The sequence below is a fragment of the Giraffa tippelskirchi genome, chromosome 8, assembly GCF_054371585.1.
Source record: "Giraffa tippelskirchi isolate mGirTip1 chromosome 8, T2T-mGirTip1v1.2.pri, whole genome shotgun sequence".
Taxonomy (NCBI): domain Eukaryota; kingdom Metazoa; phylum Chordata; class Mammalia; order Artiodactyla; family Giraffidae; genus Giraffa; species Giraffa tippelskirchi.
The window spans coordinates 5182659-5204548 of NC_137282.1; the positions used below are offsets into that span (position 1 = coordinate 5182659).

The following is a 21890-nucleotide window of genomic DNA, read 5'->3' on the forward strand; positions in this document are numbered from 1 at the left end:
GGGGGGACAGGGTGGGGGATTGCAGTTTGTGATGAAGTACTCAGGGCAGGCTTCAGGCTTTATACAGTGACATCTGAATAAAGAATGCAGGCAGGAGAGGCTCCAGGCAGAAGGAAGAGCTAGTGCAAAGGCCCTGAGGTGGGGCATTCGCTGGTATGTTTGAGGACCCAGGAGGAAGCCAGTTGTAAACAAAAGGAATGAGACAGGACCAGGGGATCTGTCCAGGCTTCTGCTCTTACTGCAGGTCTCATGGGAAGCTGTCGGGTGTTAAGGGAAGAAGTTGGGTTTCCGTAGGTCCAAGACGGTTGTTAATATATTGAGACTGTATATCATCAAGAGGTCAGGGCAGATGCAGAGAGCGCTTAGGCAGCCACAGAAAGGAACATGGGAGCAGCAAGGCAATGCTGGTAGTGGGAGTCTTCAGGAGTTAGTTGAGAAGTAACTGCAGGAATCACCATGTCAGCAACTCATTTCTGAGACTCACCTTACAGTCTGAAAACCTTCTTCCTGCTAGAGAAAAGCCACTTTCCTTTGAAGGGCAAAACCAAAGAAAACACAAAAAACCCTACATTAAAAAAAAATATTCAAAGCATGTGTCTTTTTGAATTATGGTCTTCTCCAGATTATACCCAGGAGCGGGATTACTGGATCACATGATAGCTCTATTTTCAGTTTTTTAAGGAACCTCCATACCGTTCTCCACAGAGGTTGCACTGATTTACATGCCCACTGTGGCTCAGCTAGTGAAGACTCCACCTGTAATGCAGAAGAACTCGGTTTGATTCCTGGGTCAGGAAGATCTGCTGGAGAAGGGATAGGCTACCCACTCCAGTATTCTTGACTGGAGAATCCCAGGGACGGCGGAGCCTGGTGGGCTGCCGTCTATGGCGTCGCACAAAGTCGGACACGACTGAAGCAACTTAGCAGCAGCAGCAGCAATGCAGGAGACCTGGGTTCAATCCCTGGGTCGGGAAGATCTGCTGGAGAAGGGATAGGCTACCCACTCCAGTATTCTGGCCTGGAGAATTCCATGGACTATGTAGTCAATGGGGTCGCAAACAGTCAGACACGACTGAGCGCCTTTCACTGACAGTGTAGGAGGGTTCCCTTTTCTCCACACCCTCTGCAGCATGTGTTGTTTGCCATGTTGATGGCCATGATTCAAAAAGATATATGCACCCCCAGTGTTCATTGCAGCACTCTTTACAATAGCCAGGACACGAAGCAGCCTAAATGTCCATCGGCAGATGAATGGATAAAGATGTGGTCCATGTGTGTAATGGAATATACTCAGCCATAAAAAGGAATTAAATTGGGTCATTTGTGGAGACATGGATGGACCTAGAGACTGTCATTCAGAATGAAAAACAGAAAGAGAAAAGCAGATATTGTATATTAACGCTTACATGTGGAATCTAGAAAAATGGTACAGATGACCTCATGTGCAAAGCAGAGATAGAGACACAGACATAGAGAACAAATGTATGGACACCAAGGGCAGAAAGATGGGGTGAATGGGGAGACTGGGATGGACCTCTATACACTATTGATACTTTGAATAAAAAGATAATTAATGAGAACCTAAAAAAATAATAATTGAAGCAACATTATTAGCTCACTGCAGATGATTTGGAAAGTACTGACATTTATCAAAAAGAAGAGATAAATCACAGTGAATCTTATGTCCCAGATACAAGTCCTATGAATATTTAAATTTATTTTATTCTGCTTTTTCCAATGCATATATGTGTGTATTCTATTTTTTTTCTGACCTCCTTTTTTTAAAGGAGATATTAAATTTAGGATTGTGAATATTTAGCCATGTCATTAAATAGCCTTTGAAAAGATGATTTTTGATAGCAGTGTAATGTTCCTTTCAACGGGTGTGAATTACCTTATGGAGTCATTTGCTTACTGGAAGATGCAACTTGCCATGTGCAGCCCCGGTGGCTCATGGCTTCCTGGACTTCGCCCCTGAGTCAGCTGAGCTTCCCTGCCCTGTCCTGGGCAGCACTGATACCCAAAAGCCTCCCCGAGGCAGAGCCCGTCCACAGCATGGAGAACAGGGTAGATGTCCTTTCCCGGGGGGAGGAGGGCAGAGGCGGAGAAAGCCTGGAAGGGCTTCCGCTGAGAACGTTCAGTGCCTTCCCGTAGACTCACGAAGACAAGTCCCCGCTCCTGGGGGAACGAGACCGGGAGGCAGGGAGAAAGCCAAGGGTCACTTCCGGTCACTGGCTCAGCAAACCCAGGGCCAGGAGCCCAAGGGCCCCACCCCTGAGGATTTAGTGAGTGATGGATGTCAAGCTCTTGGTCATGGCAAAGGTTCCATAAATGTCATCTTCCCCTTTCTCCTACCATTGCCAGGAAAAGACCAACATTCTGTAAAGTCAGTATTCACTTGTGCCATTCTTGGGGGCCAAGCTGAGTTAGTGGATAGGGGGTGCCAAGCTAGTGTTCCCTCTACAGAATGTGGGGTCAGCTCAGGAAGCCCCCCCTTGAAAGTCACTTCATTAACCTTCCTCCACCAGGTAAATATCAAGAGAAAGAGTCCCCAGCTGGCCAGTCTCCTGGTGACCTCAGTTGTAGTTCGGTAATCGTCTACTGATGGGTGAATGGGTTAGGAGATGGGTGGAAGGGGTGGTGGAAGGAAGGCCAAACTAACAGTCATACCTTTTTTTCTTTCTCTGGAGAAGACATGAACGGAATCATGTTTTTTACATAAGCCACGGTCTTTTCCTTTTTCTCAGTTGAAATAAAAACCCATTATGGAAATTCCTGGTTTCTGTTGGAGGACACTAAAGAGCCACGTGAGATCTAAGTAGCATATTTTGTCTGTCTGAGCTGGGGGAGGAAGACTGGTGATTTTCCAGCCTGAGTGACATAAATCTATCTGTGACCCGCCCCCCAAAATATATCGTTCTTGCTGTGATTCATTCGGCCTTTTTGTAAGTGGACTGTGGTTTGTGTGCAGTAGATGAAGTAATTGGAGTGAGTGCTTCTCCCTAGAGACAGAATCAATCACCGTTGTAGAAGATGGTGACATTTTAGAGAGAAACTCTGAAGAAAATGTCATGCTTAAAAAATTAGATTTAAACGCACTGGCTCCAGATTGATTTTTATTACACTCAGATGGATACCCTGATTGATTATCAGTCTTACAAATGTTTAGCACATTTCTCACTTCTCTAATAATCAGAATAATCTAATTTTCAATGTCATTTAATGTACTCTATTCAAGGTTATAATAGATCATATTTCTAATAAAACCCAGCAATTATGGAATGAATAATACAGGAAGACCGGTGTTCAGGTTCCCCGGATTGTAAGCGGCACTGAGGGGAAGTCTTAGCTAAGTCCATTCTTTCGGTGTTAATTTTTTTAATTTAGTAGGACAACATTTCTTAATTGTAAATGGACTTTTTTAAAATTAATTTTTATTGGAATATGGTGGATTTACAATGTTGTGTTAGTTTCAGGTGTATAGCAAAGTGCATCTGTTTATACGTATGCATGTATCCACTCTTGTTTAGATTCTTTGCATACAGGTCGTTCTAGGGTATTGAGTCGAGTTCCCTGTGCTGTACAGTAGTCCTCGCTGGTCACCTGTTTTATATGTAGGAGTGTGTGTGTCTCAGTCTCCTCATTTATCCCTCCCCTCCACCTGCTAACTGTCAGTTTGTTTTCTACATTTCTGAAGCCCATTCCTTTAAATGTGATGTACTCTCTAAGTTACTGACTGCATTATATAGGGTGTTTTTTCCCTGCCCATGATCTGAATGGAGCTTCACTAGACTTGAACAAAAAAAAAAAATGGGGGGAGGGAACAGCAAGATTTGAGCCCTTCTAATACGTGTTATTGGTGCACCTGGAGAAAAGTGACAGGTGATTTATCGAGTTTCTCTAGTAATTGCTGCTCTTCCCCCATGTTTGATATACACCCCCTGGAGAAATACCATATTTTAGTTCTAAATATTTTTCCAATACCCTCTGAAGCAGCAGCTGACATTACGGATGTTTCAGGGCGAGCCCCTGGGGATCTCATTCCGAGGAGGTTTGACTCTGCATTTGGAGTCTCGTACTTCTCTGACTGTTTACTCTGGTGGAAGGCCTACTCGCGTGTTTAGGAGGGAAGCTGGGCTCCTCCCGTCTGTGGCCTCTCCCAGCTGTTTCACTGGCATCCGGGTTGGGGGTGGCGAATCCGTCTGCCGCGTGTGCTACGCTGTCTCCTGGGCCCCCGATGAGCAGCGGCCCCTCCAAGGGTCCCCCTGCCTGCTGGGCCCCCTTGAGGCGCCGAGGGGTCCCGGGCAGGGCAGAGGAGGCCCCCAGACGGTTAGACTCAAGGGAGAGGCCTCAGGCAGAAGACTCCAACCTAAAACTGGCCCCGGAGAAGAGCATGGACGACTGAGAAGGTTGGAAGAGCTGGAGCTTCCTGCAGGTCTGGACGGAGACAGATGAGGGCGGGTCCAGGGGAGACGAGGCGTCGATCTTGGGTGGATCAGATGCTGGAGGCCCGCGGGGCTCTCTGTCTGCGGCTGGTCAGAGCAGATTTTGGAGCACTGTTGAGTTTTGCTCTGCGCACCTCATTCTCAGAACATTATCCACGGCAACTAGAGCAGGACAGCCTGGGACCCAGCTGTCCCCTGAGAGACAGGACAGAGCACGCTGGAAATTCCGGGGCTGGGGAGATTCAGCCACAGGGAGGAGACGCTGGCTCTGAACGCTTTGAGGGGCCACACGCGGAAAGGAGAGCCGCCAAGCTGGTGACCATTCATCGCGCTCTGGATCTTTTCGGCACCTGTATTGGATTAGTACCTTGCCCTCCTGGTCGGGGCAGCTACCACGGAGAGAAGCCAGGTACCATGCTGGGATTGCCTCGGCTCCGTGGCCAGGGTCCAGACGTAAACCCACCTTGTCATAACCGAGCCCTCCAGAGACGGCCTCCAGGGGATCAATAAGGTCCCTGGCAGCTCTAACCCCCCAGCTCTCCATTCAGGACACAAGTTCAAAGTCCCCTCCTGTTGTTTGAAACATTCCAGGCACAGGGAGGGAGTCCTCCATCACAGTACCCAAAGTAAAGTGAGGTTAGTCTGAGAACACTTGCCACTTAAACAAAGTGGGTTGAGAGACCAGGGGCCTCTTTGCAGTTAAGGTCCTGGAGAGTCAAAGCTGTCTGCATGGTTGACAATGGCTAGTTTACCCTCTGTACTTTCCTGGAGCCTCTGGAAAGGGAATAAGTGAATGTGAGCGTGCATGTCTGTCTGTCTTAAGGGGTTGAGAAGGTCATGGCCTGCAGAATTACTAAGAAAGATCATCATGGAAGCCTGCAGGGACGGGGTCTTAGCAGGGTGCTGAGAGCAGCAAGCCGCTCCTTCCAGTGAAGTGCCGTAGTGAGGACCTTGGTCACCTGAGTGCTTCCCTGGATGCTTTATGGGGCCCCATGAGAGAGAATGAGCTGGGACACCTCTGTGGATACAGCCTGTTTCACCTCTAACACTTTTATTGCTATTTTATTTTTATTATTTTTGCCTAACGTTCACAGACGGGCTGTTGCCTGCAAACGTCATTCACAGAGAGGATGCAAGCAGACAGAGCCAACCTCGGCAGGTCCACAGGATGAGGGGCACTCCCTGGGGCCCGGGCCAGGCAGAGGGTCCAGAGCCACTGAGCTGACAGCACCAGAGGGAGGGGTCGGGTGAGGGCATGGGGGGATCCCCTTAGGAGGGGGTCGACGGGCGGGGCTGAGCGACATCCTGGGGCAGTAGCCCACGTCTGATGCTGGTGGGGAAGTCAGGGCCGGAGGTAGAGCACGGGCCTTCCGGGTGCATGAGCTCGGACGGCTTGGGCATGATCTCAGGACTCATGAAGGGGGAGAGGAAGGCTCTGGATGCACCCGGGGTAGAGAGCCCTTTAAATGTGCTGCAGGGAGGCCTCACGGGGGTCCCAGGATATGGCTGTCTCAGCTGCATTGTCTCTTACTAGCTTTCTCAAAGGGGCCCTCCATCGCCCCGTTATAAACCTAGGGATCAGCAAGAGTTCTCAGAGACGAGAGGTCCACTCCACATTCATCGGCATTCCTCTTTAATATACATATATTTAAGTATAAATATATGTGTATTTAAATATAAATATATATTTGTATATAAATCTATTGAAGTGAAGTGAAGTCGCTCAGTTGTGTCTGACTCTTTGCAACCCCGTGGACTGTAGCCCACCAGGCTCCTCCGTCCATGGGATTTTCCAAGCAAGGACACTGGAGTGGGTTGCCATTTCCTTCTCCAGGGGATCTTCCCGACCCAGGGATCGAACCCAGGTCTCCCGCATTGTAAGCAGACGCTTTACCCTCTGAGCCACTAGGGAAGTCTATTACTTATATTATAAATCTATTAGTTATATTTAAATATAGATGCATGTATTTGGCTGCACTGGGTCTTAGCTGCTGCACACGGGATCTTTAATCTTCGATCTTCCTTGCAGCAGGTGGGCTCTTTAGCTGTGGCATGTGAACTCTGAGCTGTGGCAGATGGGATCTAGTTCCCTGACCAGGGATGGAACCTGGGTCCCCTGCATTGGGAGCTCGGAATCTTAGCCACTGGACCACCAGGGACATCCCAGCATTGCTCTTTTTGAAGTTAGCTCGAGGCACTTTTTAATGTTTCATAATTGTTGCTATTTTTTTAAAAGTCCAGACACATCATAAGGAAGCCCCACAACTTACTGACCTTTCCCAGTTTGGAAATAAGGTGGCTATCAGCAGGAGCCCTGGCGTGAGAGAGTCAGGTTGACCCTCACGGTTGACCACGAGCCCCTCTGCAGTCAGGATGCCTGGTAGCAGAACGTCTGTGTGATTAAAAATGGCACTTGCTGGAGCAGCCCCACCACTGTGCAGTTTCCCAAATTCAGTCAGAAGACTCCGGGGTAAGTGGGGGAACAGGCTGGACAGGGGCCCAGTGGAATTAACGAGAAGAATTATCACTATAGAGTCCAGCGTTCGTCTCCAGCTTAAGGTCTGGCCACCCTTAACTGCCGCAGAGTTCTGCTCTGTGCGCCTCGACGCTGGGAACGCTGAGCTGGGAGGCGCTGCTCACTCTCGTAGGAAGGGACCTGGCTGTGAGCGGAAGGGACGCGGAGAGGAGGTGGTGGACAGCCTCATCTCGGTGGTGGGAGGGCAGCATGACCTCTCCTCATGTTCTGGACATTTCCAGGGCGCCTGGCTCTGCTCTGAGTACAGGAAGGTCACCGTCTTGCACTTGTGGTCCAGGTTTTAGGTTGAGGGCCCCCCCTCGGCCTCTCTCCCTTCTAAAATCTGTAAGAAAAAGATGAAACCTCACTCCTCTAAAATGAAGCAAGGGTATGGAAAAAAGTTATGGAAAAAAAAAGGGAGTTGGAAATATTTCAGAGGAAAGCATGTGACATCTTGGGGTTTCTTCACAGTCCTCTGGAGGGAGGAGTCGGGGAGGAAACTTCTGGATTGGCCAGAAGTCGATCACTGAAGCTGGCCGTTGAATGGCTCGGGGGGTTGGGGTACCATTTTCTCTACTTTTAGCATGCTTGAAACTTCCCATAATAGATACACTTAAATATAAATACGTGTTGTCAGGACAGGAAAAATTAATGACGTGTCCATTAAGGTATAATTTTATGTTTTGAAGCTTTCAAATGAAAAACAGAAATCTTATGAAGGAAGATGTGCAAAGTATCGTTTGCTTGGTGAATTTTATGAAATATGTGAAAAGTGTTGTTGCTCAGTCTCTAAGTCAAGCCCGACTCTGCAACCCCACGGACCGTAGCACCCCAGGCTCCTCTTTCCTCCACTGTCTCCCAGAGTTTGCTCAAACTCGTGTCCGTTGAGTCTATGATGAAAAGTAACGGTGCTTAAATATCTTAAAATTTTAGTTCTGGGGAGAGGATACTTTTTGGCGTCTTGTGCAGTTTTCTGTTTGTTTGTTTTTCTGGGAAGACTTGGGTGAATAAAACAGAACCCTGCTGATCCCTGTCTGTCGACCTTTCTGGCCGTCAAGCCTCACCGTCCTTCCTGGTGGAAGGTGCCCAGACGTGCTCTTGGGCATCTCTGGAGGAAGGGTGGGCAGGGTGCAGGTCAGCTTTCTTTAGAGAATCTCCAGAGTCTTTACATCTTTCCTCCTCTTCTCCATGTGAATTAGCTTTCACTGTTTGTGAGACTCCCTTTTTGACTAGGCCATCTTGCAAAAGGGCAGAGGGGAATGCAATAATAACTTTGGAGAAGCTCTGAATAAAAATTAAAGAAGAATAAGGATTTTGGAAGGAGACCCCTGCTCCCTGTCCACACCCTCCCCAAGATCATCTGAGGTGTTGCTTCGTGAGACCGGAGCAGTGAACACACTGCACTGGTCACGTCTCATGTGTCCATCTCCCTCCCCTCCAGCAAGGGCCGAGCCCAGGGGCCTTTGGCACATGTCCGCCGGATGCACTTCTAGGCATCGGCATTGGGCGTCACCGCACCGGGCAGGTTTGAAAGCTTCACGAGTTGGAACCCCCTTGCACCCCTAGAACACCTCCCAGAACACCAGGACTTCAGATCCCCGAGCCTCTCTGCTTCCGGGGTGCTTACCCTTCCCCAAAGCCTGGGAGGTTCTCCATCTAGTTCACTGCTCTCAGCTCAGGTGTTCCCTCCCAGGGACGGTTTCCCCTGGCCGCCCCCCTACTCCTGCTCCACTGTCCCCCAATGCTCTCGGGGGGGCGGGGGTTATGTGCCTGCTCCGTCGCTTCAGTCGTGTCTGACTCTTTGCGACCCCATGGACTGCAGCACGCCAGGCTCTTCTGTCCATGGGGTCTTCCAGGCAAGAACACTGGAGTGGGTGGCCATGCCCTGCCCTCCTCCAGGGGATCTTCTGAACCCAGGGATCGAACCCGCATCTCCTGCATTGATAGGTAGATTCTTGACCACTGTGCTCAACTGCTGTTCTCAGGGAGTGACAACTTTTTATTCTGTGTGTGGTGAGGGGAAGAGTCCGCCTCTAGCTCTCAGCCAGGGCAGGACGTACTGTGGGTCACAGTCAGGGGCGGCGGGGAGGGGAAGGAGGGTCTCCAGAAGAGAGTCTGTGGGGATGCAGGGCTTTGGTGCCGGGCAGAAAAAGCAGTTGACGTCCACCGTGTCGCCTGATTACTGAAATCAAAGGGAAAACAAACGTGGGAGAGTGGGCGTTAAGCCCTTTCTGTTTGTTAAAAATACTTTCTTCCCTAATTTGGATTTATTGTACAAACAGCTTCTTAAAAATCAAGGACATGTTTTTAAAGCACAGTTCTGCCAACTTCAGCCCGTGGGCCAGATCCCTCCACAGCGTGTTTTGGGAAGAAAGTCCTTTAGGAAAGAAGGGGGTTTTTTGTTTGTTTTTTAATTTTTGTTTTATGTTGGAGTCTAGTTGATTTACAATGTTGTGTCAGTTTCAGCATTGTTAGTTGAAACTAACAATAGTTGGTACAGCAAAGTGATTCAGTTATACACACACATATGCATTCTTTTTAAATTCTTTTCCCATATGGGCTGTTACAGAGGACTGAGTTCCCTGTGCCATGCAGTAGGTTCTTACTCGTTATTTATTTCATATATAATAGTGTGTATATGTTAAGCCCGGTCTCCCGATTTACCCCCGCCCCGTCTTGCCGGAGTGCCCTCCCAGGTTCAGGGCTCTCGGCTGATCTGGGAACGTCCCACCTGGGCTGCTGTCTCTCCTCCTCCAGCAGGCTGGCCTGGCCTGTTCCCGCAGTGATGGTGCTCTCCACGCCGAGGCTGGCACTGCACAAGTCCCGCTGAGCTCCGTTGGTCAGTCGGAGTTGGTCGGAGTTGGTCGGAGTGCGTCGTGGGCCAGCCAGATGCAGGCACTGGGACCTGCCTCCACCTCTGGATGGAGGCGCTGAGGCATCAGGGCGCGGAGGGAGTCTGCAGGGGAGAGCCAAAGGGTGGGGCCACCCCCCTTCTCACGCTGCACTCCTGCCCTGACTCTGAGGGCTTGTGAGGGGTCCTGTGCCCTCAGGGGAATCCCTGAGGCTGCATCTCAGAACTTTCCCCAAGCTAAGTACCTGGTTTCTGTTTTATAAAATGTTTTAAGAGGGAAAGCAGGAGAATGTCAACAGGAACGGAAATTCATTTTCTGAAAATGAATTGGGTTTAGGGGACCATAGGAATGAAATTGTTGGTTGTTAGAACTCATCTGTTTTAGAAAGATTTTATTGGGGTATAGTTGACTTACGACGTTGCATTAATTTCAGGTGCACAGCAAAGTGATTCAGTTGTTGTTGTTGTTGTTGTTGAGTATCTCAGTCGTGTCCAACGTGTTTGTGACCCCACGGACTGCAGCCCGCCAGGCTCCTCTGTCCATGGGATTTCCCAGGCAGGAGTACTGGAGGGGGCTGCCATTTCCTTCTCCAGGGGACCTTCCTGATGCAGGGGTCGAATTCATGTCTCCTACTTGGCAGGCAGATTGTGCACCACTGAGCCAGCAGGAAGCCCCGATTCGGTTATACATAGACATATTTTTTCCATACAGGCCATTACCGAGTATTCAGTAGAGTTCCCTGTTCTTGTTAGTTACCTGTTTTATATATAGTAGTGTGAATATGTCAATCCCAGTCTCCTAATTTATCCTGCCCCTCTCCATCCACATAAATAACCATAATAAGTTTGTTTCCTACGACTGTGACTCTACTTCTGTTTTGTAAATAAGTTCATTTGTGCTTTTTTTTTTTTTTTAAGGTTCCGACATATAAGCAGCATCATGGTATTTATCTTTCTGTGTCTGACCTCACTCAGTATGACAATCTCTAGGTTCATCCATGTTGCTGCAAATGGCATTATTTTGTTCTTTTTATGGCTAAATAGTATTCCGTTGTGTATATGTACCACATCTTCTTCACCCATTCCTCTGTGGACACTTAGGTTGCTTTCATGTCTTGACTGTTGTAAATAGAGCTGCAGTGAACACTGGAGTGCATGTATCTGTTCTAAAGCGAGTTTTCTCTGGACACATGCCCAGGAGTGGGATTGCTGGGTCATGAGGTAGTTCTATTTTTGGTTTTCTGAGGAACCTCCGTGCTGTTGTCCACAGTGGCTGCACCCATTCATATTCCTGCCAGCAGTGCAGGAGGGCTCCCTTCTCTCCACACCCTCTCCAGCATTTATTGTTTATGGACTTTTGATGATGGCCGTTCTGACTGGTGTGAGGTGGTACCTCATTGTGGTTTTGAGTTGCATTTCTTTAATAATTAATGATGTTGAGCATCTTTTCATGTACCCTTTGGCCATTTCGTTTTCTTTGAAGAAATGTCTATTTAGGTCTTCCGTCCATTTTTTGGATTCAATTATGTTTTCTGATATGGAGCTGCCATATCAGCTGTTTGTATATTTTGGAAATTAATCCCTTGTTGATTGCTTCATTTGCAAATGCTTTCTCCCATTCTGAAGGTTGTGTTTTTGTTTTGCTTATGGTTTACTTTGCTGTACAAAAGCTTTTAAGTTTAATATTCTAAGAGGTGTATCAAAAAAGATCTTGTTGTGATTTATGTCATACAGTGTTCTATGTTTTCCTCTATGAATTTTACAGTGTGTGGCCTTACATTTAGGTCTTTAATTCATTTTGAGTTTATTTTTGTGTATGGTGTTAGGGAGTGTTGTAGTTTCATTCTCTCATATGTAGCTGTCCAGTTTTCCCAGCACCACTTATTGAAGAGATTTTTTTTTCTCCATTGTATAGTCTTACCTCTTTTGTCATAGAATAGGTGACCATAGGTTCGTGGGTTTATCTCTGGACTTTCTACCCTATTCCATTGATGTATATTCCTGTTTTTGTGCCAGTACCATACTGTCTTGATGACTGTAGCTTTATAGTATAGTCTGAGGTCAGGAAGGTTGATTCTTCCAGCTTCATTCTTCTTTCTCAGGATTGCTTTGGCTATTTGGGGTCTTTTCTGTTTCCATACAAATCTTGATGGAGAGTGTTGTTTAATATTTGACAGCCTGTAACTTGCTGTGAAGAATGTATGGGACACAGAGCAGGATACAGGCTTATCTGAAACAGTCTGCTGGGAAATTTCTTCTTGTTGTTTGGAGACCCCACCCCACCCCAGCATCAGACACTGCTTTATACAAAGTCTTCTCATGAAAAAACAACTAAAGGGAGGTACCAGCACTTCTGCTCAGTCCTGTCACTCTGGATACATGGTCCTTGTTTTAAGACTCTGGATTCCTGACTCTCAAACTCCCTGCAGTTTTACACAGTCAGAAAAACCCACTTAGCAGCCTTTCAGACAGGCGAGGGCAGGTTGAGCTCGGCAGAGCTAACTTCTGCTCGTATACCAAGGCATGCCCGGCCCGTGAAAATGGCTCGTGGAAGTGGAGGCTGAACTGTCCTTTTCTAAACCGGAGGTTTTAGCAGATGAGGCGCGTTGATCACGCAGTGGGTGTGAGTTTACTCCTGATTTAAAGGCAGATGGCCAGGCACAATGTCTTCAGTCTCCATTTCTTAGCATCCCTTTTTTTCAATATAGTTTTCTTTAATCATTTATTTTTGGCTGTGCTGGGTCCTCACCGACGGGTGGGTTCTCCCTAGTTGCAGCAAGCAGGGCCTGCTCTCTCGTTGGAGTACTCAGGCTCCTCAATGCGCTGGCTTCTCTTGTTGCAAAGCACCAGACCTAAGGGCATCGCCTTCGGTAGTTGTGGGGCATGAACTCAGTAGCTGTCGCACATGGACTTAGTTGTTCTGCGGCATGTGGAATCTTCCCCGACCAGAGACTGAACCTGTGGCTCCTGCATTGGCAGGCGGATTCTCACCCGCTGCGCCAACAGGGCAGTCCTAGCATCCAGCTTCATAGCGTCAGTAAAATCCTTCATCTCAGCCCTGATGATGCTGGATGGCGCTCAGGGAAACAGCGCCTCCAGTGGACAGGGTTTGGGGAGCCATCCTGGCCGGAGGAGCCCTTGCTGCCTGGGGCGGGGGCAGAGGAGGGCCCCAGTGGCGCCCCCCAGAGGCTGCCTGCACTTTCTCCACTGCTCATGGCCGAGCGCTGTCTTCATGCGTCAGGCAAGAGGGTTTGTCTCCAGAGTTAAATATAGGGTATTTGCTATAGTTCATCCAAGATTCTTCTCCAGAGGAAAGGGTTTGTCTCTTCCAGCAGAGCCAGTAAGCTCCAATCTCCTGCCGTGCAAGGGTGCCCACCAAACTGGGCCTGCCGCAGAGACAGGCGGCTGCACCCCGCTGCCTGCCCGCCCAGACACGGCAGGGAAGGGCTCGGGGTGTGAGACAGGAGGAGCACGGCTCCCTTAAGAGGTCAGCGCTGCATGACTGAAAGCAGCCAGGGAGAGGGAAGTGTGTTTAAAATCTCTTGGAAAGTTTTATTAGTAGGAGGTACCACTTTAACAGAAGTATTTGGACCTTCTGTTATTCTGCTATTCGAGGATTTTCTATAAGTCCTTGGGATAACTTGAAGAAGCTGAGCTAGGCTGGTAGATCCTGGTTAAACTCTCAGAATGCTATGTCCAGACTACTCTCCCTCCCCACCGAGACCTGCATATTTAATATTCTCCAAAAATTCTAAGTATGCTCCGTGCTCGGTCACCATGAGCGCCGGCAGTTCCTAAGGCTTTGCTCTTGTGTAGGGCCCGCAACGCCCTCCGATGCTGGCTCGTGGCTGACTGGAATGGCCCCTGGAGGATGCTATTTTGACCTCCGTTTCAAAACCCCCAAAGCAAGGTCCAAGCACAGGGCTGTATTCATTTTTTTTTTTTTTTTTGTAACTTCTGGCTGTGCTGGGTCTTCACTGCTGGGCAGGCTTTCTCTAGCTGGCGGTGAGCAGGGGCTCCTCCCTAGTTGCGGTGTGAACGTCTCATTGCGGTGCCTTCTCTCGCTGCGGAGCACGGGCTCTAGAGTGCGGGCTCAGCAGTTGCGCTGCACACACAGGTTTAGTTGCCCCGAGGCATGTGGGATCTTCCCGGCCCAGGGATTGAGCCCGTGTCTCCTGAATTGACATGTAGGTTCCTGGTGGTTCAGCCGATAAAGAATACACCTGCCAAGGCAGGAGATGCAAGAGAGGCAGGTTCAATCCCTGGGTGGGGAAGATCCCCTGGAGAAGGAAATGGCAACCCACTCCAGTCTTCTTGCCTGGAAAATCCCATGGGCAGAGGAACCTGGTGTGCTACAGTCCTTGGGATCTTGAAGAGTCGGACTCAATTAAGCCCATGCCAGGCCTGAGCTCCTTACCACTGAGCCACCAGGGAAGCCACCAGGGCTGTATTCATTTAACAGACACTCACGGGTGTCCTGTCCTCAAACTGGTCCAAAGGGCACATGTGTTCGCGGTGGAGAAAATGTAGCTGCAGCCTCGTCCGGTAACCTCCTTTCTCTGTGTATTTGTTGCAATTTCTACACGTGCCTCCGTGGTGACTGCAATATTGGGAGAAAGGCACAGTCCTCACGGCCCAGGGGATCCTGACCTTGGGGCTGTTTGTTTCTCTCACCCCAACCCTGCCCAAGGTCACACTGGGACCTGCTTTGTTAATCGCTTCAGAAAGAATCCCAAATCCTGAAACCACTGGGAAGTATTTCCGAGTATTTCCTGTTAGTTACAAATCCACTTGCCTTCAAGTCCATGGGTAGTTCATCTGTATAATTCGTTCAGCAAATGGTTTGAAAACTAAGATGAAACTATGTTTTTGTGATTTTCTTTCAAGTATAGCGGTATGTTAGTTACAGACCCTCCCCTGCTCATGGCCACCAGACAGCTGTCATCACCAGCTGAGGCTCGTCATTTGTGCAGTTAGTTAAGGAAGTGAAGAGTCAGGATGAAGGGACTCCAGGCTTTAATATTCAAATAAGAATAAATAGACCATTATGCCTCCTTCAGTAGACTGAATCTAGAGAATTTTAATGGACAGAAACACTGTTGATTGTATGTTGTTTCATCTACTCCTGAGCCCAAGTGAGATCTCTTCCCTTTTGCGTGTTTCCCGGATTACATTTTATTGTGTGCCTAGGAATCAATATTCCAGATACATGCACAAGTGCACACATTGAAATGAACACGACTTCATTTATTTTCATGATTAGACATTCAAATAAAAGTGCTTGGGTGTCTGTTTTCATATTCATAGGTCGAGATCCGTACATCAGAGGTATTTGTATAAGTGACACTTTTATTACGTTCATTTCATTTGCAATATGATAGTGGATCATAAATATGTTACTTTTATGCCACCAAATCTGATTTGTGGCACTTAGCCCTCACAAGGAGAATACTTGATACTTTATGGAGCGCCTTTCGTCCAAGGCGCATTTTGCCACACGGGGCCAGGCTCTGCCGGGTGTATGAATCACTGCGCAACCCCCTGCACATCCGCTGCTCTGTCAGCCGTACTGTTGGGGCCGAGGGTGGCCATGACTCCCCTGCGCGCCGGGAGGCGAGGGTGAGACCTTGAATTTGGGGGAGAAGCAGGCTCAGGCGGGCTCTGGGTGCCGCCGTTGGGTCCCGACAGCTGACAGCCCGCATCCATCCCACGCTCAGCCTTCACCGTGGACCGTCGGGGTCATCGAACCCTGCAGACACACAGGTAAGTGCTGGCCCTTGCCTTCCAGAGGCTCACAGCCTGGAGGGGGCCGTGCGGGAGACCGCCTGTCCCCACCACGGGATGGAGGCGCTGAGGCAGAGGTGACAGTAGGGGCCCGCCCCCCGCCCCCCAGCCCTGACGGATGCACCACGCCTGTTCCCTGGCACGTCACAGGGCTGACGCACGTGCCAGCCAGTTCCAGTGGGAGTGAAAGAAGAGACCAAACGTCACACATCGCAGGCTCCTTTCGGGGCTGAGTCTCCAGCCCAGACTTGGAGAGCAGAGACTCATGGGCCCTCCCCCAGCAGCCCGGCCTTCCCTTCCACTCCTCCTCCCCTTTCTCCAGCATCAGTGCCTAATCTGGGACCTCCTCCCCAACTGCCCCCTGCGCACCTGCGCGCGCACACATACACCCCACTCCCCCCACCCACACACACACTGCCCCCCTACACACACACACACCCAGTAACACACTCAGCGCTCCTGCAGCCTCCTTCATGACACTCACCACATCATAGCATCACATGTGAGTGTGACACACACGGCTGAGGGCCCTGGAGCCAGGATTTCCGAATTCAAAACCCCCTCTACTTCAGTTATAGGAAGGGGCAGGTTATTTACATTTCTGTGCCTCAGTTTTCTCATCTGCAAAATGGGCATGATGATGATACTTCCCTGTCAGGTGGCCGTGAGGACTGAATGATCTAATATGAACAGAGGGCTTCAGCGAGTGCCCCATAGCTGCTGTGGAAGTTGTACTAACATTACAGTCTTAAACAACTCTCTAGCACGAGTCACAGTACATGTAATAACAGTGATGCCAACAGTCCTGTCTCTGTCACTGTTATCAAATGACCATGTGTCTCCCCCCACAAGTGAGTGCCGTGGAAGCAGGAGGCTTCGTGTGGCTTCCCACTCATTCCCCCCAGCAGATGGCACAGAGTGGGTACTCGCAGAATATTTGGTGAATGAATGAATGGATGGACAAAGCAATGGTCCACCTGCTCACGTGGTGCCGCTACCCACTGGCTTCTTCAAAAGCATGACTGCCACTTATAGCCACCGACCCACAATGCTGCCCACAGGTCCATGGTGCTCAGGTCCACCCGTGTCCATGTGGAAGAGCTTCCATCCTTCTTCCTGTGTGACAAGGGGACCCGCCATTCCCGCCAGTGACCATTGAGGAGAGAGGCTCTGAGGGGGCCGGCCACTCCAGCAGGGGACACGGTCAGACCCCGGGCCCTGCAGCACCCCAGACCTCACCGGTGCCCTGTGCGGAGAGAGCTTCTGCTCCAGCCCAGCCACCGCCGACGTGAGCCCCGAGTAGGGATGGAGCCAGCGCCCCCGGCTCTACACCACCTCATCCCTCCATGCTGGTGGTTTTGGCAGCCGTCCACACGCCTGGCCCAGACACCACGTCTGCGTTCCACAGCACTTCAAAACCATTGAGCAGAGCGAGCTGCTGGAGCCAATGTTTAGAAAACCCGTCCATCAACTTAGGAGCCTCTCTGTAATTGGGGTGTTGTCACCAGGCAGGAGGCTGCATGGAGCAGCTGCAGAGGAGTCTGCGGTAGTCCCAGGAGTCCTCTGGTTATGGAGATGCTGCGGGGACTTTGCTTGGGGGAGGGGCACGAGCCATCTGGAAGGTAACGTGGTCCCGTGGCCGCCAGACAGCCACTGAGAGCACCCAGGCCGGACCCCGAGCACAGCAGGCGGAGCCCTGGCCTCGAAACGGGCAGCACCGCCTCCCTGTCCAGCTCCAGGGTCCCCTTCCCACCTCACCTCTGCGTTCTGGCAGGGAGCGGGCACTCAGTGTTGGCCCCCTCCCCCCGGTGACCCTCCAGCGCTGTGACTGCTCTGAGCTTAATGTTCTGGGGGTCGCGGGTGGACAGGCGGTAGGTGGTGCTTGGGCCCACTGGGGACGGGCTGTGGGCAGTGCACGAAGCCCCTCTTTACTTTTCCGTATGTTCCGCTCACATCCTGATGACTTGCATACAGAGTGACTCTGGGGCCTCCAGTCTCTAGATTGTAGACACAGAATCAGAACGCCCAGCATTCCGGTTCGCTGTGGAATTTAGTGAGTTCCTTGAGGCAGGGTCCAGGCCTCGCCAAGCGGTCAGTGAGCAATGTTGCTGCCATGGCTAAGTCAAGCGGTCCAGGTGCCATCGTGGCCAGAGCAGGCCCGGGTGCTGGATGACTGTGCCCTCTCACGAGGCTTTGGGATTTTGTTGTTGGCTCTTGTTGTTTTAAGATATAATTCATGTAATACTAATCATTTTAAAGCAGTGGTCCCCAGCCTTTTTGGCACCAGGAACCAATTTTGTGGAAGACAATTTTTTCATGGACCAGAGCAGGGTGGGATGGTTTTGGGATTCAAGCGCATTACGTTTATTGTACACTTTATTATATTATTATTACATCAGCTCCACCTCAGATCATCAGATCCTGGAGGTTGGGGACCCCTGCTTTAAAGTATACAGTCCCCGCTGCTAAGTCGCTTCAGTCGTGTCCGACTCTGTGAGACCCCATAGACGGAAGCCCACCAGGCTCCCCCGTCCCTGGGATTCTCCAGGCAAGAACACTGGAGTGGGTTGCCATTGCCTTCTCCAGTGCATGAAGGTGAAAAGTGAAAGTGAAGTCGCTCAGTCGTGTCTTGACTCTTAGCGACCCCATGGACTGCATCCTGCCAGGCTCCTCTGTCCATGGGACTTCCCAGGCAAGAGTACTGGAGTGGGTGCCACTGCCTTCTCCGGTGATCTGTAATACATTCACACATGGTTCCACAGCCATTCAGTTCAGTTCAGCCGCTCAGTCATGTCCAACTCTGACCCCATGGACTGCAGCACGCCAGGCCTCTCTGTCCATCACCAACTCCCGGAGTTTACTCAAACTCATGTCCAACATGTCAGTGATGCCATCCAACCATCTCATCCTCTGTCGTCCCCTTCTCCTCCCACCTTCAATCTTTCCCAGCATCAGGGTCTTTTCCAATGCGTCAGTTCTTTGCATCAGGTGGCCAAAGGATTGGAGTTTCAGCTTCAGCATCAGTCCTTCCAATGAATATTCAGGACTGATTTCCTTTAGGATGGACTGGTAGAATCTCCTTGCAGTCGAAGGGACTCTCAAAAGTCTTCTCCAACACCACAGTTCAAAAGCATCAATTCTTTGGTACTCAGCTTTATAGTCCAACATCTATAGTCCAACTCTCACATCCATACATGACTACTGGAAAAACCATAGCTTTGACTAGACAGACCTTTGTTGGTAAAGTAATGTCTCTGCTTTTTAATATGCTGTCTAGGTTGGTCATAGCTTTTCTTCCAAAGAGCAAGTGTCTTTTAATTTCATGGCTGCAGATGCAGCATCTGCAGTGATTTTGGAGCCAAAAAAAAATAAAAGTGTCTCACTGTTGCATTGTTTCCCCATCTATTTGCCATGAAGAGATGGGACCAGATGCCATGATCTTAGTTTTCTGAATGTTGAGTTTTAACCCAACTTTTTCACTCTCCTCTTTCACTTTCATCAAGAGGCTCTTTAGTTCTTCTTCACTTTCTGCCATAAGGGTGGTGTCATCTGCATATCTGAGGTTATTGATATTTCTCTCAGCAATCTTGATTCCAGCTTGTGCTTCATCCAGCCTGGCATTTCACATGATGTACTCTGCATATAAGTTAAACAAACAGAGTGACAACATATAGCCTGGACGTAATCCTTTCCCAATTTGGAACTAATCCGTTGGTCCTTGTCCAGTTCTAACTGTTACTTCTTGACCTGCATACAGACTTCTCAGGAGGCAAGTCAGATGGTCTGGTATTCCCATCTCTTTAAGAATCTTCCACAGTCTGTTGTGATCCACATAGTCAAAGGCTTTGGCATAGTCAACAAAGCAAAGGTAGATGTTTTTCTGGAACTCTCTTGCCTTTTCAATGATCCAGTGGATGTTGGCAATTTGATCTCTGGTTCCTCTGCCTTTTCTAAATCCAGCTTGAACATCTGGAAATTCACAGTTCATGTACTGTTGAAGCCTGGGTTGGAGAATTTTGAGCATTACTTTGAGAGGACGTGAGATGAGTGCAGTTGTGCAGTAGTTTGAACATTCTTTGGCATGCACAGCCATTACCACTGTTTAATTCTGGAGTATCTTCATCTCCCCAGAAGAAACCCTGGGCCCAACTTCAATCACTTCCCATTCCCCCCACCCTCACCCCAGCCTTTGGCAACCACCAGCTGGCTTTGTATGGATTAGCTGTCTCTGAACATCTCATAGGAATAGAACAGAAGGTTCGCCTCTTTCACTGAGGATCGTGTTGCCAACGTTCATCCGTGTTGTCACATGTATCTGAATTCTGTCCCTTTTTGTGACCATTAATATTCCACTGTATAGACAGACCAGTTTTGTTTATCCATTCATCAATGGATGGGCAGGTGGGTGATTTCCACTTCTGGGCCGTTAGGAATCACGCTGCTGTGAATATTTGGGTGTAGGTTTGCACAGACGTGTATTTTCTGCTCTCTGGGATGTCCACCAAGCAGTACAGTTGCTGAATGTTTTTTTGAGGACCTACCAAACTGTTTTTCCCGTGCCAAACTGTTCTGTTTCGGAAGAACGTCCTGCTTAGATAGGACTTTCTTGTTAGCTAAAGGAGAGAGTTCTCAGCAGGGCCAGGAGGGTGCGGAGAGCGCATGCCAACAACCTGCCCACAGAGCTGTGTTCACATAGGACTTCAGGCCACGGCCTCCCCCTCAAACCCAGGTGACCACTGGTCTCCCCTGTGTTGACTGTTTTCTCTGCATTCTCCCTACTCATTTTTAATTTATTGAAGTATAGTTAATTTATAATGTGGTGTTAATTTCTGCTGCACAGCAAGGTGATTTGGGTAAACATATATGTATATCTATATGCATTTTTTTGTATTCTTTTCCATATACTTTATCATAGGACGTTGAATAGAGTTCCCTATACTATAGAGGAAGGCCTTGTGTTTATCCATCCTATGTATTATAGTTTGCATCTAACCCCCAGTCCTTCCCTCTCCCACCTCCTTTCCCCCTAGGCCACCACAAGTCTGTTCTCTATGTCTGTGGGCCCGTTTCTGCTGCATAGATAAGGTCACTTGTGTCATATGTTATATTCCACATGTAAGTGATATCAGATGGTATTTGTCTTTCTCCACCTGACTGACTTCACTTTCCATCCACACCTCTACAGATGGCCCAATTTCTTTCCTCTGTATGGCCGCGCAGTAACCCACTGAATATGCACCACATCTTTAACCATTCATCTGCTGATGGTCATTCAGGTGGTTTCCATGTCTTGAAAAGTGAAAGTCGCTCAGTCGTGTCCGACTCTGAGACCCCATGGACTATACAGTCCGTGGAATTCTCTAGGCCAGAATACTGGAGTGGGTAGCCTTTCCCTTCTCCAGGGGATCTTCCCAAGCCAGGGATCAAACCCAGGTCTCCTGCATCGCAGGAGGATGCTTTACCAGCTGAGCCACAAGGGAAGCCCATGTCTTGGCTATTGTAAATAGTGCTGCTATGAACATAGGGCTTCCCAGGTGTCTCTGTGGTAAAGAATCCACCTGCCAATGCAGGAGATGTGGGTTTGATCCTGGATAGGGAAGAAGGAAATGGCAATCCACTCCAGTATTCTTGCCTGGGAAATCCCATGAACTGAGGAGCCTGGCAGACTACAAGCCCATGGGGTCCCAAAAGAGTCAGACACAAGTTAGCAATTAAAACAGCAAACAACAGTGAACATAGGAGTGCACCCAACTGTTTGAAGTAGAGTTTTCTTCAGTTATATGCCCGGAGTGGGACTGCTGGATCATTTGGCAATTCTATTTTTAGTTTTTTGAAGAACCTCCATGCTGTTTTTCATAGTGGCTACACCAGTCTTTTTTCCCACCAACAGTGTAGCAAGGTTCCCTTTTCTCCACACCCTCTCCAGCATTTGTTATTTGTAGACTTTTAAACAGTGGCCATTCTGACTGGTGTGAGGGGCTACCTCATTGTAGTTTTCTCTAATAATTAGTGATGTTGAGCATTTTTTCATTGTTCCTGTTGGCCATTTGTATTTCTTCTTTGAAGAAATGTCTGTTTAGTTCTACCCATTTTGACTGGATTGTCCTTTTTGTTACTGAGTTGTGTGAGATGCTTGTATATTTTGGAAATTAAGCCCTTGTTGGTCGGTCATATCATTTGCAAGTATTTTCTCCCAGTCCATAGACTGTCTTTTCATTTTGTTTATGGTTTCCTTTGCTGTATAAAAGCTTGTAAGTTTGATTAGATCCCATTTATTTTTGCTTTTATTTCTATT

General features: G+C 49.0%; 1 protein-coding gene and 1 long non-coding RNA gene across 31 annotated transcripts in view; both read left to right on the forward strand.

Annotated features, from left to right (window-relative positions):
- Positions 1 to 21890, forward strand: part of RARB (retinoic acid receptor beta) — a 1227259-nt gene that overhangs the window by 1106279 nt on the left and 99090 nt on the right. The gene's annotated exons all lie outside the window — the stretch shown is intronic.
- Positions 13895 to 18969, forward strand: LOC145517846 (uncharacterized). Its single transcript, XR_014062383.1, has 2 exons — positions 13895 to 16036; positions 18719 to 18969. It is a non-coding gene; the product is annotated as an uncharacterized LOC145517846 (long non-coding RNA).